The sequence below is a fragment of the Balaenoptera musculus genome, chromosome 6 (genome assembly GCF_009873245.2).
Source record: "Balaenoptera musculus isolate JJ_BM4_2016_0621 chromosome 6, mBalMus1.pri.v3, whole genome shotgun sequence".
NCBI lineage: Eukaryota > Metazoa > Chordata > Mammalia > Artiodactyla > Balaenopteridae > Balaenoptera > Balaenoptera musculus.
In genome coordinates this window covers 34743596-34761905 of record NC_045790.1, presented here as the reverse complement: position 1 = coordinate 34761905, position 18310 = coordinate 34743596, and the positions used below count along the sequence as shown (strand labels likewise).

The window sequence follows — 18310 nt, the reverse complement described above, 5'->3', positions numbered from 1 at the left end:
GCCCTGGGCCTGTCAGACGTGCACGCACAAGCACATGCACGCATGTGTACACACGCATGCGGGGAGACCAGGCGGCTGGGGACACTCACACCGAGGGCCACACACCCCTCCCCTCGCCCCCATGGGGGAGGGGTGATAAATATTTAAGCGGCTTTTAGCTCTGAAGGGGCTGAAGCTGGGGGAGGGAGGGGGATCCACAATGCCTGATTAATGGGGTTACCGGCTTGGATCAATCCATCTGCCCGCCGCTCCCTCTTCCCTCCTCCCTCCTCCTCCCTCCCTCCGCCTAATGCGCTTTATCAGGAGACGCTTTTCTGACTTGGCAGCGTCGGGTGTTTTAAATAGACCCATTTAGAGCAGGGGTTGGGGGAGAAAGGAGGGGGGGAAGGGAGACAGAGATTGAGACAGGCTGGGAGACAGAGACGAATCAGGAGAGAGAGACAAGCCCCGGAAGAGAGAGACTGGGAGCAGAGAGACAGAAGGAGATACTGAGACACGGAAATAAGAGGCTGAGGACGACACTCCCATGGAGGCTGAATGGGGCCGGGGGTCGGGGGGTGATGGGGAGGCTGAGGGGAAGCTGGGGGGCTGAAGAGCAGAAACAAACAAACAAACAAACAAAAGAGACAGAGAGAGAGAGAGGAAAGGAGTCACCGACGGCGAGAAGAAACCCAGAGAGAGGTTCTCTGCAAGGGCTGAGTGCTAGCCTGGGAGACAGCAGATATCTTTTATTTCCAAAAACAGTTTTTCATCCACTTTGTTAAATTAAAAAGCTGTCTTTAAAGTGGTGCTGGAGGTGCTGCTGCGGGAGGGTGGACAGAACTGCCAAGTCCTCCCTCTCGGCCTCCTCGTCTGCCCCCACAGAAGCTGCCTCAGCCCTAGCCCCCAGGGGTATTCTCCAGCTCCCCTGCCTCTGTGATCCTCTGGGATCCCCAGGGACAGGGTCAGGGCATCTGAGCTACTGTTCATTGGCAGAAAGTCCTTCCTGCTGTCTGGCCTCAGTCCCTCCTGCTGCAGGGAGCCCATTCTCTTGCCTGACCACTAGCCTTCTCTTCTCTGATCCCAGTTCCAGCTCCCTAAGACGTCCCCAATCGGGGGGAGGATTATGGCCCTCACAGCTGAGCAGCTCACTTTCCCAACCGGCCATCACACTCCTTCCAGGTGTGCCCCCTATTATTGGGTAAATCTGAACTTCTGTCAGATACCCCACTCCAAGTCCCTAGGTCCTCTGGGAACAGTGAGACAGAAGCTTAACTCTCTCCAGCCTTCTGGAGCCTCCCTTCCTCCTCTTCAGAACCCCAGCTCCATTTTGTCCCTTTTATGGCCATGTTGTCAGCCTGGATACCACCCCCTGCACCCTCAACAACACCCCATTCCTAGTTCTGAAGGGTCAGCCCCACCCCCCCACCCCCCCAACTCCCAGGCCGGGAAAATGGCCAGTCTGTTTGGGAGCTGAGATGAAAAGCCCGGCCGGGCCTTTGTGGGCCTCTGGCGGGTTTCGGACAATAGGCCCTTCCGTTCCGCTCCAGCGCGCCTCGATCCCATGGACACCCCCACCCTGGGGGCTGCCAATCCGGGGCCCTTGCCTGGCCGGAATGAAAGGCGGGGAGAGTCAGGCCCAGCCCCCGAGGCTGGCCTCAGAAGATTTTGGACTTTCTGACCCTCCATCCCATCTCCTCCAAGCCCAGCTGCTCCCTGCTGTCAAGCCAGAGAGATGCTTTGGGGGCAGAGAGCGAGCCTGACGGTGAGACAGAAACATACTCCCACATCCAGATTCAGCTCCCTCAGTGCAGAACCCAGTTTTCTGACCTGGCTTTGCCCTTGCCTGTGTGACTGTGGGTAAGTCTCTTCCCCTTTACAGGCCTGTCATGAGGGCATGAAAAGCCTCAGGAGGAAGGAGGAGGGGAGAGCAGGAAGGGCTCTCAGGCCCTCCTTCACTCACATCCCCAGACCCACAGCCCCAGTGCACCTGCCAGATGCCCTGAAACCGACCTGCCTCCCTGGGTCCCCAGCACGTACCTCTTCACCGCTGGCCGCACACCGAGCACATCAATGTCCCTCCTCCTCCTCCAGACCAAACTCTTCCTGAGACTTCCAAAACCAAGGAGGCGGGACGATGTGACAAGGCTGGATTCTAGAAGGGCAAAGGGCACAAATCAGAGGCCACAGAAGAGACCTTAGTCCAACTCAGAGCTCATTTCACACTCACAACCCCACTGTGAGAAGGAGAGACTGAGGCAGGCAGCAGGTAAGTGTCTAGAAGAGAAAAAGTTGGGAGTGATCCAGACTCCCTGCAGCACCCTTTGCAGACCTCAGGTTCTGAACCACAGAGACAAAAGGAGGCCAGAAGCCAGTGGCCTGACACCACACATAGATATGCACCCAAAGACAATCCAAAATCCCCACACAACCAGTTCACAGACACAAGCACCTCCATGTCACACATATTCTCCCATGCATACTCAAACAGAGACACATGGCCCCCAGCAGGGCATAAACACCCACCATCATACTGTTTTCTCCTCATCACCACTACGATTTATTGAGCATCTGTTATGTGTCAGGAACAGTTAGGCACTTTATATGCATGATCTCATTTAATCTTCATGACTTCTCCGTGAGGTAGGTTCTATTATCATTCCCATTTGACAGCTGAAAAAACTGAGATTCGGGGAGGTTAACTTGCCCAAGACCACACAGTTGATCCGTTCCAGAGCATAGATATGAGGGCAAATCTAGCTCCAAAGCCCTTCTGCTATACCACTTTGGCTCTGCAGATCTCTCTCCCACCAACACAGTGACTTTCCCAATAGTAACAGGAACAGCTAACACTTGCTCAGCGTCCTTGATGAGCCAGATACCATGCTGAGGACTTAACATACAGTTTTTGCAGGTGGGAAAACTGAGGCTCAGAGAACAAAAGCACCTTGCCCAAAGTCACATGACTGGTAGTTGGTAAGAAAGCTGGCTATTCTGAAAGTCACTGTTGCTTCTAGGACTCCACTTACCTAACAGAGCCCTCGACTTCTACAAGACCCCGGAAGATTCTCAGGGTTCAACTGCTCCTCTCCCTGCCAAAACAGGTCCCAGATGTGTCTGCCAAAGGCATGATCAAGTGCCTAAACACATACCCATGAGAAAGGGACTCCATGTCATCCAACTCTGCCCAGAGAGGCAGAGGTACCACCAACCAGGGAGAGATGGCCAGAAACTAAAACAAGGTGTTAGAGACAGGCTGGCTGGTGGTAACAGATACAGACACACCAAGAGATAGGTAGGCCCAAAGACAGGAAGACAGAGACAGACACACGGGACCAAGGAATGACAGAGACAGCGGGAAAAGGAGACAATAGAGGGAGAGGAGGATACAGGCCAACGTGAAAAAACACAGAAGGATAGACAAAGACATATAGAACCATCCCGCCTTCACAAGAAGAAAACTGTGAAAACAAACAAGACTCAGGCAGTGTGTGGTACGTGTGTAAGTGTGCACTCGAGTGTGCCTGTGTTGGGGGCATGCAGAGTCTGTATCACTACACACATTACACCAGCTGCTTCCAGCAATTTCATCTGATTAATAATAAATGCCCCGTAATTACAGCCACTCCCCCAGCCCTTCTTCCTGTTTTTTGTCAGCTGCCACCAGGCCAGCCCCCTGTGGACCCCACGGCCCCCCTCCATCCTCACCTGCTGCCTTCTACAGGGCTGAGAGGACATGGGCTAGGGAAGGAGGCCAGACCCCCAACCTGAAGGGGAATACCCATTTCTCTATCTTGGATTAATGCCCAGTGCCCCCAAGCAAAAGGTCATTTCCCTTAGGTCTCACTCAGAACTCTCCCCCTTCCCTGGGTATAACCTGTGACCCCTAATGTGGCCTAGAGGCCCAGGTCTGGGGACACAGAGAGGAATGAACTCTGAACTCCCCTTGCCCACTCTTCATCACTCACTGGCTGGAAGAAGTTTCCATTCACAAAGCTTCTCCAGCCTTGGAACCCCACAGGCTCAAAGGAGGAAGGGACGAGGACAGCCCCCCTTTTCCCACCCCATCATTCCAACCCAGGCAGCCCCAGAGTCTCTGCCCACTTGTGTACTCTCACGCTTTGGACGCGCCGTGGCTCCGCCTCCATTCCTGAGCCCCCCCAGGTCCACCTCCTTCCAGGCCTCCCACCCTAGCTCCCCAAGGCAGCTCTATCAGAATCAGCTGCGGGTTTGTGCTGATCTGTTTCTAATCGCTGGGGCCTGGTTCACGCTGGCCCCCACCCCCCAATATTGATTCCATTATTTGGAGAGTCATTGACGTCAAGGACCTGGATGGGTGCCAAAACCGCCTTCTTTCAGGGCCTGGGCCAGGGCCCAGCCCCTCATCTCACGATTTCACGGAGGGGCCCAGAAAGGTCAGCTCATGGGCCAGGGTCACGTGACATCTGCCCTCAGAGGCTGGGGCTCTTCTTACCTTTTGGGGCCCACTGTGCAGTTCCTTTCTCCTGGGGGAGAGGGGCTACACAGAGGCATGGGGGTCAGAAGTGAGGTGGGGACCTATAGAATAGGGTGTGGAAGAACCTCATTGGGTCTTGGGCTGCAAGGAAGAGCTCTAGGAGGTAGGGATGGAGGCAGTGGCTCAGAAAAGGCTACTTGGGGAAGATTTTGTTCTTTGCCACACACTATTTTGGAACATCCTGAAGCTGGACTTGAAATGAGTACTATTGACTACTCGATTTTTATGTCTGATATCAGATGTATCTCCAGGCTCTCTGAGAAAGAAATTCTCTGCAGTGCAGGATAACAGTTTACCCTAAATGTTGCCATAATTTGACTAACTGGCACCACTATTTTATAAACCTTTGTTCCATATAAAACAAAGGCTCTGTCTCCTGTGCAACTCTCGCCCATGCTACCTCAGTTTCCCCACACTCTCCCAGTCTCTCCTGCCTCTGTGCCTATCCGATCAAGATGCAGCCACTGCTACACTGACCCACACCAGCAACTCCTTGGCTCTGGATGGACAGGGTATTTTTAGGATCCGAACCCTGTGTTCTCAGACAGACATTAATAACCAATACAGACAGTCCGTGGTGCCCACAGCAGCTAAACAAACTCGGAACCTAGCCTCAAAGGCTCAGACATGGGGTCCACTGCCTTAGCTATAGTCCAAGAAACCCAGACCTAGAGAGAGCAAGGGACATGACATGCTCACAACCACGTGGGGAGAAAAGGACTTTCCCATCTTCTGAAAAATCCTGAAGCTGGGGAGAGGACAGAGGTGACCTCTGACCTCTGCCACAGAAGCAGGGTCATTGCCCTGCCCCAGTCTCACCTAGTCCAGACCTTTTCAAGAAAGAAGCTGCCTATCCTTTGCACTCCTTCCCTGAAGGCAGGGAAGTCCTTCCTTTAGTCTAGCTGCAAATCACTCAGGGGTCCTTTGAGCCAAACAGGGTTATACAACAGAGGCTGTTGGGTCTCAAGCCACAAACCCCAGAGAGTCCCCTCTCCCCATGGTCTGTCCCACTCAATGTTCATTCCTCAACATTTCTTGAGCACCTAATCCCTGCCAGGTACTGTGCCAGGAGTTAGGGACATGGTCCTGCCCACCAACAGCACTCAGTCTGGCTAGAGAGAAAAAGATGTATTACTTACTCAGCAATGCCCTCCCACTGTGTACCTGGTCTGTGCCAGGGGCAGGGTGGGTGGGTGGTAAGCAAAGCAGACCCCAGTCCCTAGGTCCCAGAGTTCACAGGCAATTACTATGCAGCCTTGGTGAGTACTGTGAAGAGGAAGTACAGGTAATATATGGTGGGGCATGCTGACTTCTTTCAGGACTGAGGATGCTTCAGTCCATTCCTAAACCCCAGGACGGGCCCTTGGACTGCCCAGAAGTCACCACCATAGTCTAACTTCAGTTCCTTCCACTGTAGCTCCAGCCCCAGCTTCTGGGAGCTGGTTCCCCGCAGCAGCAGGGTCTAACTCTTCCCCACATCTGCCCCAGCTCTTCCTCCCACTCCTTGGCTCTGGTGACCCCCAACCCAGCATGCTCTGTGCTTTGGGGGCTCTCTTTGCCCTCTGCAGAGGTAAAGGGGGGTGACGACCTCAGGGCTCTCAGCCCACAGGGACCACTAGGCTCCCCAGCCCCTCCCCACAGGAAGCCAGGAGCCGGGGTGGGTGTGGTCACCCTGGGCCACAGGAGTTTACACAGCTGAGGTCTCCACCACTCCCCGCAAGCCCACAGCGGGTCTGGAGGAGGGGTCAGCTCTCTCGTCTCAACCTCCTTGTTCTCTGGGACGCCCCCCCCTCCCAACCAGGCACACAGGATTCCCCCCCAACCCACCTGCATTTCAAAGAAAATATGCTCCATCTGTTTCCGATTCATTTACACTTCAACTCGCCATGGGAGGGCAGAGCAGGGCACTTCGCCTTCGAGCCCCCCACTCCCATAGCGGGGCTGGAGAGCACGTGTCCCCCTCTGGGACAAGGAGCAGTTACAGCCTAGCCATCTGAGCCTGAGGGCCAGGGCCCTACTTCGTGGGCTCCCAAGGGATGCTCAGGTACCTCAGCAGCCCCGCCCACTGGCCGCCACAGTGGGAAGGTATATAAAGCCCCGGGCAGTGTCTCCAAGGCAGGTGGAGTCCTAAGGTTGGTTGCAACCTGACCCAATTGCCCCCCCTCCCCAGGGCTATTGCTCTTTTGGGAAGAAGCAGAGTGGAGAACCCTGGGCATACCCTGGAGACAGAATAAGGACTCAGGCATTCCAGGAGACACTGTGAGATACAACATAACTTGGTCCAACCCCTTTCCAGCCAGGGCAGAGGAGAGAGAAGCGGGTGGGTTCCAGTCTAGTCTTCTCCTCCAGCCACCTTCTCACCACAGATCTGGGGCTACCATCTCCCTTAAAATCAGAGATTCACCATCCTGGAAAGGTCAAAGGAGCCAGAGGTCTACACCTCACCAAGTCAATCTTCACACCTCTCCCATCCTAAGGATGATTGGGTGGGGGAGATGTCTTGGGAGAACATGAATCTCATTTCCCCATACCTGACCCTCTCTATCACAGGAAGGGTACCCAAAACTATTTAAGGGGGATGTGCATGTACATGGGGGAACTCTAAGGGTACATGTCACCCCTGTACCAAAAAAGCCACTCAACCTCCCTGCCATGAGAGCCTAGTCTCCTCTGGAAGAAAAGGCAGAAAAATTTTACTGGGTCAGTGTTTCCCACCACCCTCTCCATCAGCCCACAACCCAAGTAAGAGACGTGACCAAACGTGTATCTCCTCCCCTCCCCACCTTTGGAGAGGACAGATCTTGTTCCTGTCCCCAACTGCCCTGAGACACACCATAAGCATGGGTGTATTTAACTATGAGTTCTAAGTTCCACTGGGAGTGTGAACACAATCCTAATGTGGGTTTGAATGTGAGCCCCAGATGGAAGCATAACTGTGTGTCATTCTAAGTGTGAACCCCAGGGCTCCCATGTGAATATGAAAGCCTCAAGGTGCAAGCATGAGTCTGAGTGTGAGCACTAGGGCCCTAGTGTGGGTCTGAGCACAAGCCCCAGGATGGAAGCAAGTTTAATGTAATTGACAGGGATGTCAATCTGAGTGTGAACTCCAAGATGCAAGTATAGGTTTGACTGCGAATGTAGGTCCCAGTGTGCATGTGACTGTAAGCCCCAGGACGGAAGTGTGAGTCTGTGAACCCCAGGATTCCCAAACAAGTCAGTATAGGCATTAGAGACCTAGTGTTCGTCTGAATGTGAGCCCCTGGTCTTCAGGGCTTTCTGAATGTGAGCTACATTTCCCCATGTGAGTCTGAGTGTGAGCACTGGGGTCCCTTTATAAGTCTGGGTCCCTAAGTGATCCTAGGATGGAAGTGAGAATCTTGCATGTTCTAGTGTGAATCTGAGGGTGAACTGATGTGAGCATGAGTGTATCAACCCCAGTGTCCTACGTGAGTCCTTGAGTTCAAATGTGGGCCCCAGGTTCTCCATGTGAGTCTGAGTGTGAGCCTCAGAATGTGTGAATCTGAGAAAGCTCCAGGGTCTTAGTGTGAGTCCCAGTGTGAGCCCTAGGACTCCAGTGTGTTCTGAGCATGGGCTCTAGGTCTCAATGTTAACCTATGAGCCTCAGGACAGAAATGTGAATCTAAAGTGTGAGCCTAGAGTCCCAATGTGAGTCTGAGTGTAAACTACAGGACTGAAGTGTATCACTGGATATGACAAGAACATAAGTGTGAATCTGAGTGCAAGTTCATTGTCCTAGTGTAATTTCTTGGTGCGAGTCCATATGAGTTTAAGTGTCCCAGTGTGAAGCTGAGGATGAATTCCAGAGCCCCTAGAAGTCTTGAGTGTGAACTTTAAATTCCTACTTTTCACATAAGGCTCAGGGTCCCAGTTGGAGTATTAACTGTGATGGAGTGTGAACCTTGGCTGCATGTCACCGATCCTGACCAGGAGCCCTAAGAACCAGTCCAGAAGATTTGTGTGGGTTTTGGCAGTGGAGCAGGGATGCACAGTTTATTGAGACACAGCCCCCTCCACCCGCCAAGCCCCGGCTAGCCCTACAGCCGTAGGAATATCCAATTGTTCAAGTCCCACCACCCCCATACATGCATTGGTACACCATCACACCCAGAGTTAGACACACAAAAATGCACTCAGTGTTTCAGACCCCCTGGACAAACAGCAGTTACCGATGCACAAACACACCCAGCATTTCATACTCCCACCACTTCAGTGACTACAGCCACACGAATACCCTAGCGACACAGACACAAATATACCAAGTATTACAGGCAACACAACTAGTGTTGCAGACACACTCCTACAACAGCATGCAGACACACACCCAGTGTTGCAGACAAGCTGCCAGCCACACAGACACACACAGAGGCTTCTCAAAGAGAGAGACTAGACGGAAAGAGAAAGAAAATCCTGAATTTTCAACAAGGCGTGAAATAGTCCTACCCGCCTGAAGCTACTGAAGGGGGGAGGGGGTCTAGGGAGCGCAAGAGGAGAGGCTCGGGAGAGGAGAGGAGGCGAGGAGGAGAGCTGTCCGTCTGGTGACCTCCCCGCGGCCCAGCCCCCACGCACGGGGAGATACACTCCTCCGAGCAACACAGGGATACCCAGGCCGGCTCATGTAGAGCCGCACTGTGGGAGACACACACCGGCAGACTCACAAAGAGACGGGGATACACCACAGGCGGACCCACACGGACACACAACACAGGAACACTTACAAAGAGATACTGGAGGAGACCCACTAAATGGAGATACATCCAGGCGGACTCACGAGAAAACCACAGGCGGGCTCACGCTGACACACACACACACACACAAGCGGATTCACACGGACACACATACACTGGCAGACGCGCAACCGTCCATTCACACCCCTGGGCGCTTTTAAGTCCAGATTTCTGCTGGAGAAAGAAACCGCCTCTGGGCGCGCGGGGGTCACTGCGACCCCCCCCCCCCCCCCCGCTCCGGAATTTTCCCAGACCCTGCGCGCGCTGCTGAGCGGTGAGGGAGAACAGGGAGGCTAGGGCAGTTGGCCCCTGCCACCTCCCGCCAGCCGATTGTCGCCCCCCCTCCCACCACGCCCAACCCCCGGCGCGCCCGGACGTGGGGGGCAGCTTCTCCTGCGCCCCCGCCCCCGAGTTTACGGGCAAAGTTTCCCGTGAACTTTCCTGTCCCCCTCCCCCCCGGTCTCGGGCCCATGCACGTCCCCTCCCTCTTCCCGCGCGCACGAGGGCCGCGGGTCTGTAGGTCAGCCGGAGGGTTTGAGGGTCCGGCCGCGCGCGGTCCGCGCTGGGTACTCACCGCGCCCTCGGGCCGCCGGCGCTCCGCGCCTCGACCTTCGACCGCTCCCAGCAGGGAGCGAGGCAGGGAGCGCGGAGCTAGCACCGCTGCCAGATCCCGCCGCCGAGCCCCGCGCCGCGCCGGCTGGAGCCGCCGCGTCCGCTGCCGCCGCCGCCGCCCGCTCTGCACCGGCTCCCCGGCGCTCGGCGGCTTTAACCCCCCCATCCTCCTCCCTCCCTCGCGCGCTCCCTCCCTCCTTCCCTCGCCCATGTGACCGCGGGCGCCCGCTCGGCCGCGCGCGCCCTCGCTCCCCTCCCCCTCCCGCCTGGTCTCCCCGCGCCTCCGCGGCCGCGCGCCACGACCCCCTCCCGGCCACGGCCCCCGCGTGCCCCCGCCTTGGCACGCTCCCGCGCCTGGCACGCGCGGCCCGCTCGCGCGGGCACACTCATCCTGCGTAGGCCTGTGAGCCCCCGCTCCCATTCGCCTCGTGCTGGCACGCACCCTACCCCCCGCGGGCACACTCGCCCGCACTGGCACGCTTGGCCCCCTCGCATTCGCCCTCTCTCGGGAACGCCTTCCAGACGGCTGTAGTCCCCGCGCTTCATGTGCAGCCTCGACCGCGGGTCTCAAAAACGCGCGCGCACACACACCCACACCCACTCCTCTGGATCCCCCAGGGCCGCTGGGCGCGCACCCAGTCCCCCGGGTCGCTCATTCACACTCACTCGCTCACTCAGCCTTGGCCAGGTCTCCGCTGCGCACACTCCCGCACGTTCAGGCCCTGACTGCCTCGCACCGACACCCTGGCACACCCCGGGCCAACTCTCGGGGTCCTCCCGCCGGCATCTCCGTGAGAAGAGCCAGAGCCCCCAGGCCCCACTTTGGGCAGGGTAGGCCATAGGTCTCCGCGCCTCCCCTATTCCTATCGCCCCCCAACAACGACCCCACCCCACACCCCGCCCAGGCACAGACACTTACACCCCTCGCGCTGAAGGAAGGAGTCTATTTGCTTGCATGACCCAGCATGGACCAGGCAGGGAACCTAGGCCCTCGCCTCCCACCAAGTCTCCGGTGACACGCCACAACTACCCTCTCCTTCTTCACCCCCCCCCCACCCCTGGACATACGGCCTGAGGAGTGACCGCCAATGGGATGCGGGGCGTAGGGAGGGTGCGCCCTTTATGCCTGGACCTGCAGTGCCGGAGCGCGAGTGCCAGAGTTTGGCGCTGGAGGTTCACCCCTCGAGCTTTCCCGTCGCAGCCTGGGCCTCTGAGGGGCGGGTGTGCTCACTTCACTGGCCCCCGCGCCTCCGGTCTGGCTATTACATGGGGGATTAAGGTTAGACAACCTGACTCCTTCTGAGGCCACAGGAGAGCGCAACAGAAAGGGTGAACGCCAGCGGCGGAGAAAGAGTGGCCCGCCCCCATTCCCACCCCACGGATTTTTCACCTGACCTTTGACCCATAATCCCTGCACCTAGCCCCTCCCGGGAGCTGCGCAAGGCCTGGGGGCGGGGAGCGGGGAAGGAAATATCTCGCTGCTTCCTCACACCCTTCCCTAGTAGGCTGCCCAGAGCGCCCGGGCCCTTTCCCAACAAATGCCTCAGGGACTCCCACTGCAGAGGAAAAACCTTCTTCCCGCCACTGCCCGGGCTTTTCACTTTCACTTCCGTGGCCGCAGAATCCCCTCAGTGCAACCGGCAGGGGTCAGTCGGGGCTGTGGCTCAGAGAGAGCCGGCAGGGGCTTAGGGACACACAGAGAAATAGTGGCGCCCAGCTGAGATCCAGCTCACCCCCACACACAGTAGGTGTCCTTTATCCGGTCTCTCCGGTCCCGGAGCTTCCAAGTACCCAGGCCGCGGGCGGGGACGAGGTGGTGGGCACCGGGAAGGAATAGAGACGGTGCGACAGAATCTGTGTTGGGGTGGGGGGTGGGGGGGGGGCGGAATTACCCCTCCCCCGGCGCCGAAACTAGGCCTGGGAGAGGTTGGGTTCTGGGGCGGGGGGTCCCCTCCCCTCGAGGCGCCGACGGGCGTCGAGATCTGCGTGTGGGCTGACTTGACCTCCGGATCCCCCCGTGTCCTGGACTCAGCCTCTTTCTGCCAGGTTGAGAGCAGTGGGGAGTTCCTCCCCGGACCAACGTCACCTCTCCACCTGGGGAAGCCTGGGCTGCCGACGGCAGTGCCCAAGTCCGCGGGTGCTGAGGCAGGGTCCGTGCGGGGCAACGGGGGTCCGGCAGTCGGATAAATCGGTGTGTCAGAGGATTAGCCAGGACCAGAGGCGCACGTCGGACCGGATCCCGGCGTCAGTCGATCTCTAGCTTCTCCCGGCTCAGTACCCGGCGGCCGCGCCCGCTTCCCCAGGGCCGCAGCGACACCTGGCGGGCGGTGCTGGACGCGCGTTCTCTCTCAAGCTGTGGCTCCAACAGAGAGGCAGCGCCCACCTACTGAGCAACCAGGGTGCGACCCCCCTCTCCCTCCCGCCGCTACCGCCTGGTCCAAAAGCGATTCTCCTTGCATCTCAGCTGGGGCAACAGATTACTCGTGGGTTTCTGCTCCTGCTGGCCCCAATGCTCTATCTGCACATGAGCTTCTGAGCTTTCTAAGCTTCCGTGTTGAACCCTCCTGGACCCCATTTCCCTGGGGCAAAGCCAAGCCTCGTTGGCGGCTCTTCAAAGCCTTGCAAGAACTGGCCCTGTCTCCTCTCCAGCTTTATTAGGCGCCCCTATCCCCAGTATCCCTAGCTCTGCACCAGCCCCCCTCTGTCTCATGGCACCCCTATCCTTAAGCCAAACCCCATTTCTCTGACACCCTCTCCCAGCCCTACCCCATCTTCACCATCTGCCTCTGCTATGAGGAGCAGTGGGAAATAACACCCCCAGTTCAGAGCCCTAGTGCCCTGCAAGTGATGGGGATCCCAGATTTGATAATCCTGGAAGGCCTTGGGAAATTGGGGAGGGGGGAGGTTCCCCTTGACTTTGTAAAACTCCCTGGAATTTTATACCCACCATGAAAGACTTTTGGCTTCACCCTGGCAAGTGACCTTAACTTGAACCACCTCCCACCCCCCTTCCCCGGAAGATAACTGTGCCATCCCAAGCCTTTGGGTAGCAAGGACCCTTCCCCATTCCTGCTGTCCTCAAGGAAAGAGAGCCTCCACCCCACCTACCTTTTCCAGTGCTCCTTCAGGAAATGGTGTTTATTTCTAACCTGCTATTACCATCAGAAAGGTCCACGTGAGGCACATACCTGGCTACCCAACATCACAAACACTCACACAGAGCCTCTATCTTACCTACAAATGCCAGACATAGGCTTCCCCGGTGGCGCAGTGGTTAAGAATCAGCCTGCGAACGCAGGAGACACAGATTCGAGCCCTGGTCAGGGAAGATCCCACATGCTGTGGAGCAACTAAGCCAGCGCGCCACAACTACTGAGCCTGCGCTCTTGAGCCCGCGAGCCACAACTACTGCACCTGCGTGCCACAACTACTGAAACCCATGCACCTAGAGCCCGTGCTCCGCAACAAGAGAAGCCACCGCAATGAGAAGCCCGTGCACTGCAATGAAGAGTAGCCCCGGCTCGCCACAACTAGAGAAAAGCCCATGGGCAGCAACAAAGACCCAACGCAGCCAAAAATAAAATAAATTTTTAAAAAATGCCGGACACACATTATGTAAAGTCACACACCTGGCCTCAAAGAGTCAAACTTGTATATTGAACCTCACTATGGCACACTGGGAGTCAGGGACCCCTGCTTGGGGCTGGGGGTTAGAGGTCTCAGAAGGGCGGGACTGCCCGAATCACACACTTATACACCATACCACACATAGACACAGTCACCCACACAACCACATACTCAGTCACACCACGTGTCACACAGGCACACACGCAGAGTCACACACGCTCTCAATCACACAGAGTCCCACACTGGGGTTTGGCGGGTCCGGGCGGACTCCAGGAGGCTGTTACGTAAACGCCCTCACAGCCCCCCTCCTCGCTCCCCCTCACCCCCCTCCTGCTTCCTCATGCAGTGCCAGCGCCCGGGGCTGCTTGGCTGGGGCCCGGGAACAGCTCGGCCTCAAAGAGGCTCCAGGCGCCGAGAAACCTGATCCGACACAGCCCCAGGCTGAGCCAGGGAGGGGGACCCAGAGCACGCCCCCCAACACACTCAGGGTCCAGCTCAGCCCCCCAGAGACGACTCACCCACATCCTGGGACAGCATCTAGGCCCCACTTACAACACCCCCTGCAGACCCCCTTCTGGAATCCTGTCATCTGTATCGCCACCTGAGTGTGCCCTGAACCCTCCAATCTCTGGCACCAGAAAAGGGCAAAGATTCCCTAAAGGTAGAGAATGGGTGAGAGCTGAAGCCATAATGTTGGTGCCTAAGTATTCAGCCTGGAATTGCTGAATACTCCAGCAGTTCTCTGGAGCCATCTCTTCTTCCTCACTGGGGTTCTCTAAAGCCACTGAGAGATAGAGATGCTTTCACTCCTGCTCCAGGCTTCCTCAGATTTGTTGCCAACCGATCCCAACATATTCTATCAGAATTCTAAATTATCTGGATAGGCCCAAGGCCCCCCTCCCTCTCTTTGATATCCTTCCTTCCTCCTTAGTTGGAAGTTCTAACTCCAGTCTAACCCCAGTTCCTCCTGTTTTGCTAAGAAGGAAGTTTGAGGGCAACCTGAGACATTGGGAATGAAATCCCTGAAAGGAGGAAGTATTAAGGCTCAGGAAGCTCCTGAAAGTCAGGAGTCTAAGAGAAGGGGAGAGGCTGTCTGTGACACCCGCCCCACCCCAGCATAAACCTCACCCCACTCTGCAGCCCAGGCTCAATTTTTCACAATAGCTTTTGAGTATCTGCCTGGGCTGCTCAGGCCCAGGCAGAAAGGGAATTTCCCCCTGTGTTCTCTGTTAATGAACAAAACATTTCATGTTGAAATTCCTCCTCTGCCCCCAGCCCAGTGTCTCCAGGGCCCCCCAGCCTGACCAAGCAGGGGTACCACTAAGAGGCGAGTAACAGAGTAGGGGGCAGCTCCCAGGGGAAGTGTAATTTACATTGAGGGGGGCATCTTTTTCATAAATAATTAGGGTGGCTTTTTTTCACTTTTGGCTAAAATCAACCACTCCTGTGGCAGCTTCCCAGAAAGGGCGGCGGGAGGGCAGCCGGAGCTGTCCCAAAGCCCAGGACACGGCCCCCCTCCCCTGGGCGAGGAGCCTTCCCCAAGTTGTTTTCCTGGTCTCTTCCTCTTGGATGTTTTTTTTGATTATTAATCACATTTTCCATCTGCAGGCTCAGTCCAGACCCCCTCCCCCTGGGGTCAGGGCTGGACAGAGGGAGGAGGAGCGGTCTCCAGGAGGATGAGTTGGGGATAAGATGGGCAGTGACCCCTGGTCTTGGCTGACCTGAAAGAGGTTGTCAGTGGCACGTCACAGATCACACCTTCACCACCCTGGTATATAAAAGGATGTTAATCAATACAAGTGGAGTGAATGAATGAACAGCTGTCCAGCTTTCACAGCACCCAGCTGGTGCTGGAAGGCAAAGCCCCCAGGGTCCTTCCCCTTATGCTACAGACAGGCAAACAGCTCAGAGAGGGGGAGTCACCTGCCCAGAGTCATACAGCAAGTTAGTGCCAGAGCCAGAACAGGACCCCAGGAATGCTGATGGCTCCTCCATTCATAAGGCAGTCAATAAATATGGATTGAGCACTTAGCATATGCCAGGCATTGATCTAAGAGATGGTATATAGCAATGAACCAAACAGACAAGAATCCCTTCCCTCTCAAGGATGTGGAGCAACTAAAACTCCACACACTGCTGGTGGGTGTATAAGTCGGTACAACCACTCTGGAACACTGTTTGGCAGGATCTACTAAGCTAAACATACGTATAGCCTATGACCCAGCAATTCCTCTCCTAGATATATACCCAAAAGAAATTATTGTGTATGTTCACCAAGAGTGTTCTTAGTAGCTTTATTCATTATAATCTCAAACCGGAAACAACCAAATGAATGAATAGATTGTGATATAGTTACAGCAATGGAAAAGGACCAGCTATAGCTACACACAACAAAAATGGATAAAGCTCACAGCCGAATGTTGAGCAAGGAAAAAAAAAAAGAGAACCAAACACAAAACAGTATGCATTGAATGATTTCATTTATATAAAGCTCAAGAACAGGCAAAACTCATTTACGGTGATAGAAGCTGGAATTGCAGTTACCTTTGTTGGGGGAGTGGGAGGTTTCCAAGAGTGTACATACATATGTCACAATTTAAGTTGTGCCTTAAGATTTGTGTGCTTTACTGTTTACTTTTTGCCTAAAAAAAAAAAAAAAGAAGTTTAAAAATCTCCTGCCCTCATGAGACTCACATTCTAATCAGGGAAGATGGATACTAAAAAAAATAGGCAATTATTCAGTTTGTCCATGTGACAGTGCCGTGTCTGACTCCACAGGCCCCTCAGGGAAGAGATGACAGCCTATATGTCACTTAAGAGAAGCCTAGACTAAGCCCCTCTGCCCTCCCCCAGAGTGCCATACTCTTTTTTCCTTAGAGCAGTTAGTGCGATGTTCACCTACCTAGTTACTTGTGTGGCACCTGTGAGCTCCATGAGGGCAGCCCTGTGGCCTCCACCTCCAGGCACCTAGAGCTGGGTCTGGCACAGAACAGGTGCTCCTACCATGTGAAATAGGTCTAAATAAATGTTGAATGAGTGAATGAATGAATGATGCAAGCAGGACCTGGGGGAGTAGAGCCCCAGGATACAGGGGAGGGAGCCTATCTGAATGGGTCACAGCCTCGAGGGATGGGAAACAGGGTTTGGTATCCAGTAAGGGTTTAAGCAGAAACCTAGAAGGCAGGATGAGGCATCCTGAGTTGCTCAGAGACCACATCCTGAAGTGCCTTTGGTGCCAAGGTCACGCAGGCCTGGAAAGGCATAAAGTAGGTGAGGAACAGAACCAGATTTGCCTTCTAGTGAGAAAGTTGAGTCTGCTGGTAGAGGGTGGTGAGAAAGGCTAAGGCTAGAGGTGGGACAGCTGGGGAGGAGGTGTTTGCAGTGACCCGTGGGAGAGAGACCTCCAGGCTGATCGGGGCAGGGCCATGGGGCTGAAGAGACGGTACAGGGCTTTGGGAGAGGGAGGGTGGGCACTCAGATTCATCTTCTTCATCTGCTCCCATGGCCCCTGGAGGCACCCCCATGTTGCCCTATACACAGAGAACAGGACCCCTGGACCCTCAGTCCAGGGTCGGCTCTCCCAAGGCCCCTCACCCCAGGTGATCCCAGGCTCCGGGCTGTCTGGAAAGAGAAGCAGATGGTCAGGGAGGGGTAGAGGATCCAGAGGTGTTGGGGAGAGAGGGACAGGGGAGAACAGGGAAACTAGGGGTTAGCAGCTCTGTGTGTCGGAAGATGGGAGCAAGAACACAGACTTACACAATCACAGATGAAGTTTTTCATCTTGTGTTGCAAAAATTTGCATGAAACTAATTCCCTGCTCAGAAACACAAAGTCCCTCCCTCCCTCCCTCCCTCTCTCTCCCCATCCCCGTGAGCCCTGATCTCCCTCACCTCCCATTCTTCATGGGGGAAGCACATGTCTTTAAAGGATTGTCCCCGTCCAGTGCCAGCGCTCCTTGATCCCTGCTGCTGTAGAGCTGCCTCCCTGATAAGAAGGCTGGGATTTCCAAACCAGACTGAGGGCCATGTGGCCCTGAAACTGGCTCCCTCCCTTCATCTCCCACAGCTCCATTCCTGGACACCTTGTGATTCCCTGGGGCAGAGGGAGAACGGAAAAAAGAGGCCCCGCTTTCCCCCAGAAACTCAACTGTGGTGATTCAGAAGACAGAGAAAGATTAGAGATTTGGAGACTGAATGCCAGAGACACCAAGCCCCAGGGAAACAGACAGAGGCAGCGGAGGAGTTCAAAAGGGAAAATTGAGTTAAATTCAGCTCAACAGCCATTTATTAGCACCTACTGTGTGCCAGGCCCAGAGGGAACACTGTGTACAAGAGCACAGAGGACTCCCAGGTTTTTGGCATGAGTGGCTGGGAGATGATTGTGCCATTTACGGAACTGGAGAGGGGATTGGGGCTTGACATGGCCAGTTGAAGCGTCTGTGGGATGACAGCCAGCAGCGGCTAGGATGGAGAGGGCAGAGAAGTTGAGAGAGGGCGGGCGGCTGGAGGCATGCAGTCTCGGTTCCACGGCTCCCAGGGCCCTCTACCCTGGCTCGTGCCGGTTGCACGGACATTCATCAACATCTCAGACTGACCTGAGCACTGTGAGGGTGCTGGAAGATGACAAGATAGATCAGGCAGCAGGGAAAGGGAGTGACGAGGGGGAGGGGAGGAGGAAATTGAGGCTGAAACCCTGGGAAGCATGATTAAAAGACAGAGAGGGCAGGGAAGGGGTTAGCCCCAGAGGCAGAAGGACAGCCAGGAGTCAGGGTTGTCACGGGACCAAAAAGGAGTCTGGTGAAGCTAAGAAAGAACCCTGGGCTTTAGCAGCC

General features: G+C 55.6%; 1 protein-coding gene across 5 annotated transcripts in view; it reads right to left on the bottom strand.

Annotated features, from left to right (window-relative positions):
* The window catches only part of CNTFR (ciliary neurotrophic factor receptor), a 39419-nt gene extending 28416 nt beyond the window's left edge, over positions 1-11003 (bottom strand). Inside the window, exons 1-2 of one of the 5 annotated variants that reach the window (XM_036856659.1) lie at positions 10985-11003; positions 2020-2134 (exon numbers count right to left, since the gene is read on the bottom strand). The gene's annotated coding sequence lies outside the window, so the exon portion shown is untranslated. The other 4 variants (XM_036856656.1, XM_036856658.1, XM_036856655.1 and 1 more) reach the window with 4 other exon arrangements.
* Between the last annotated feature and the right edge of the window lie 7307 nt (positions 11004-18310).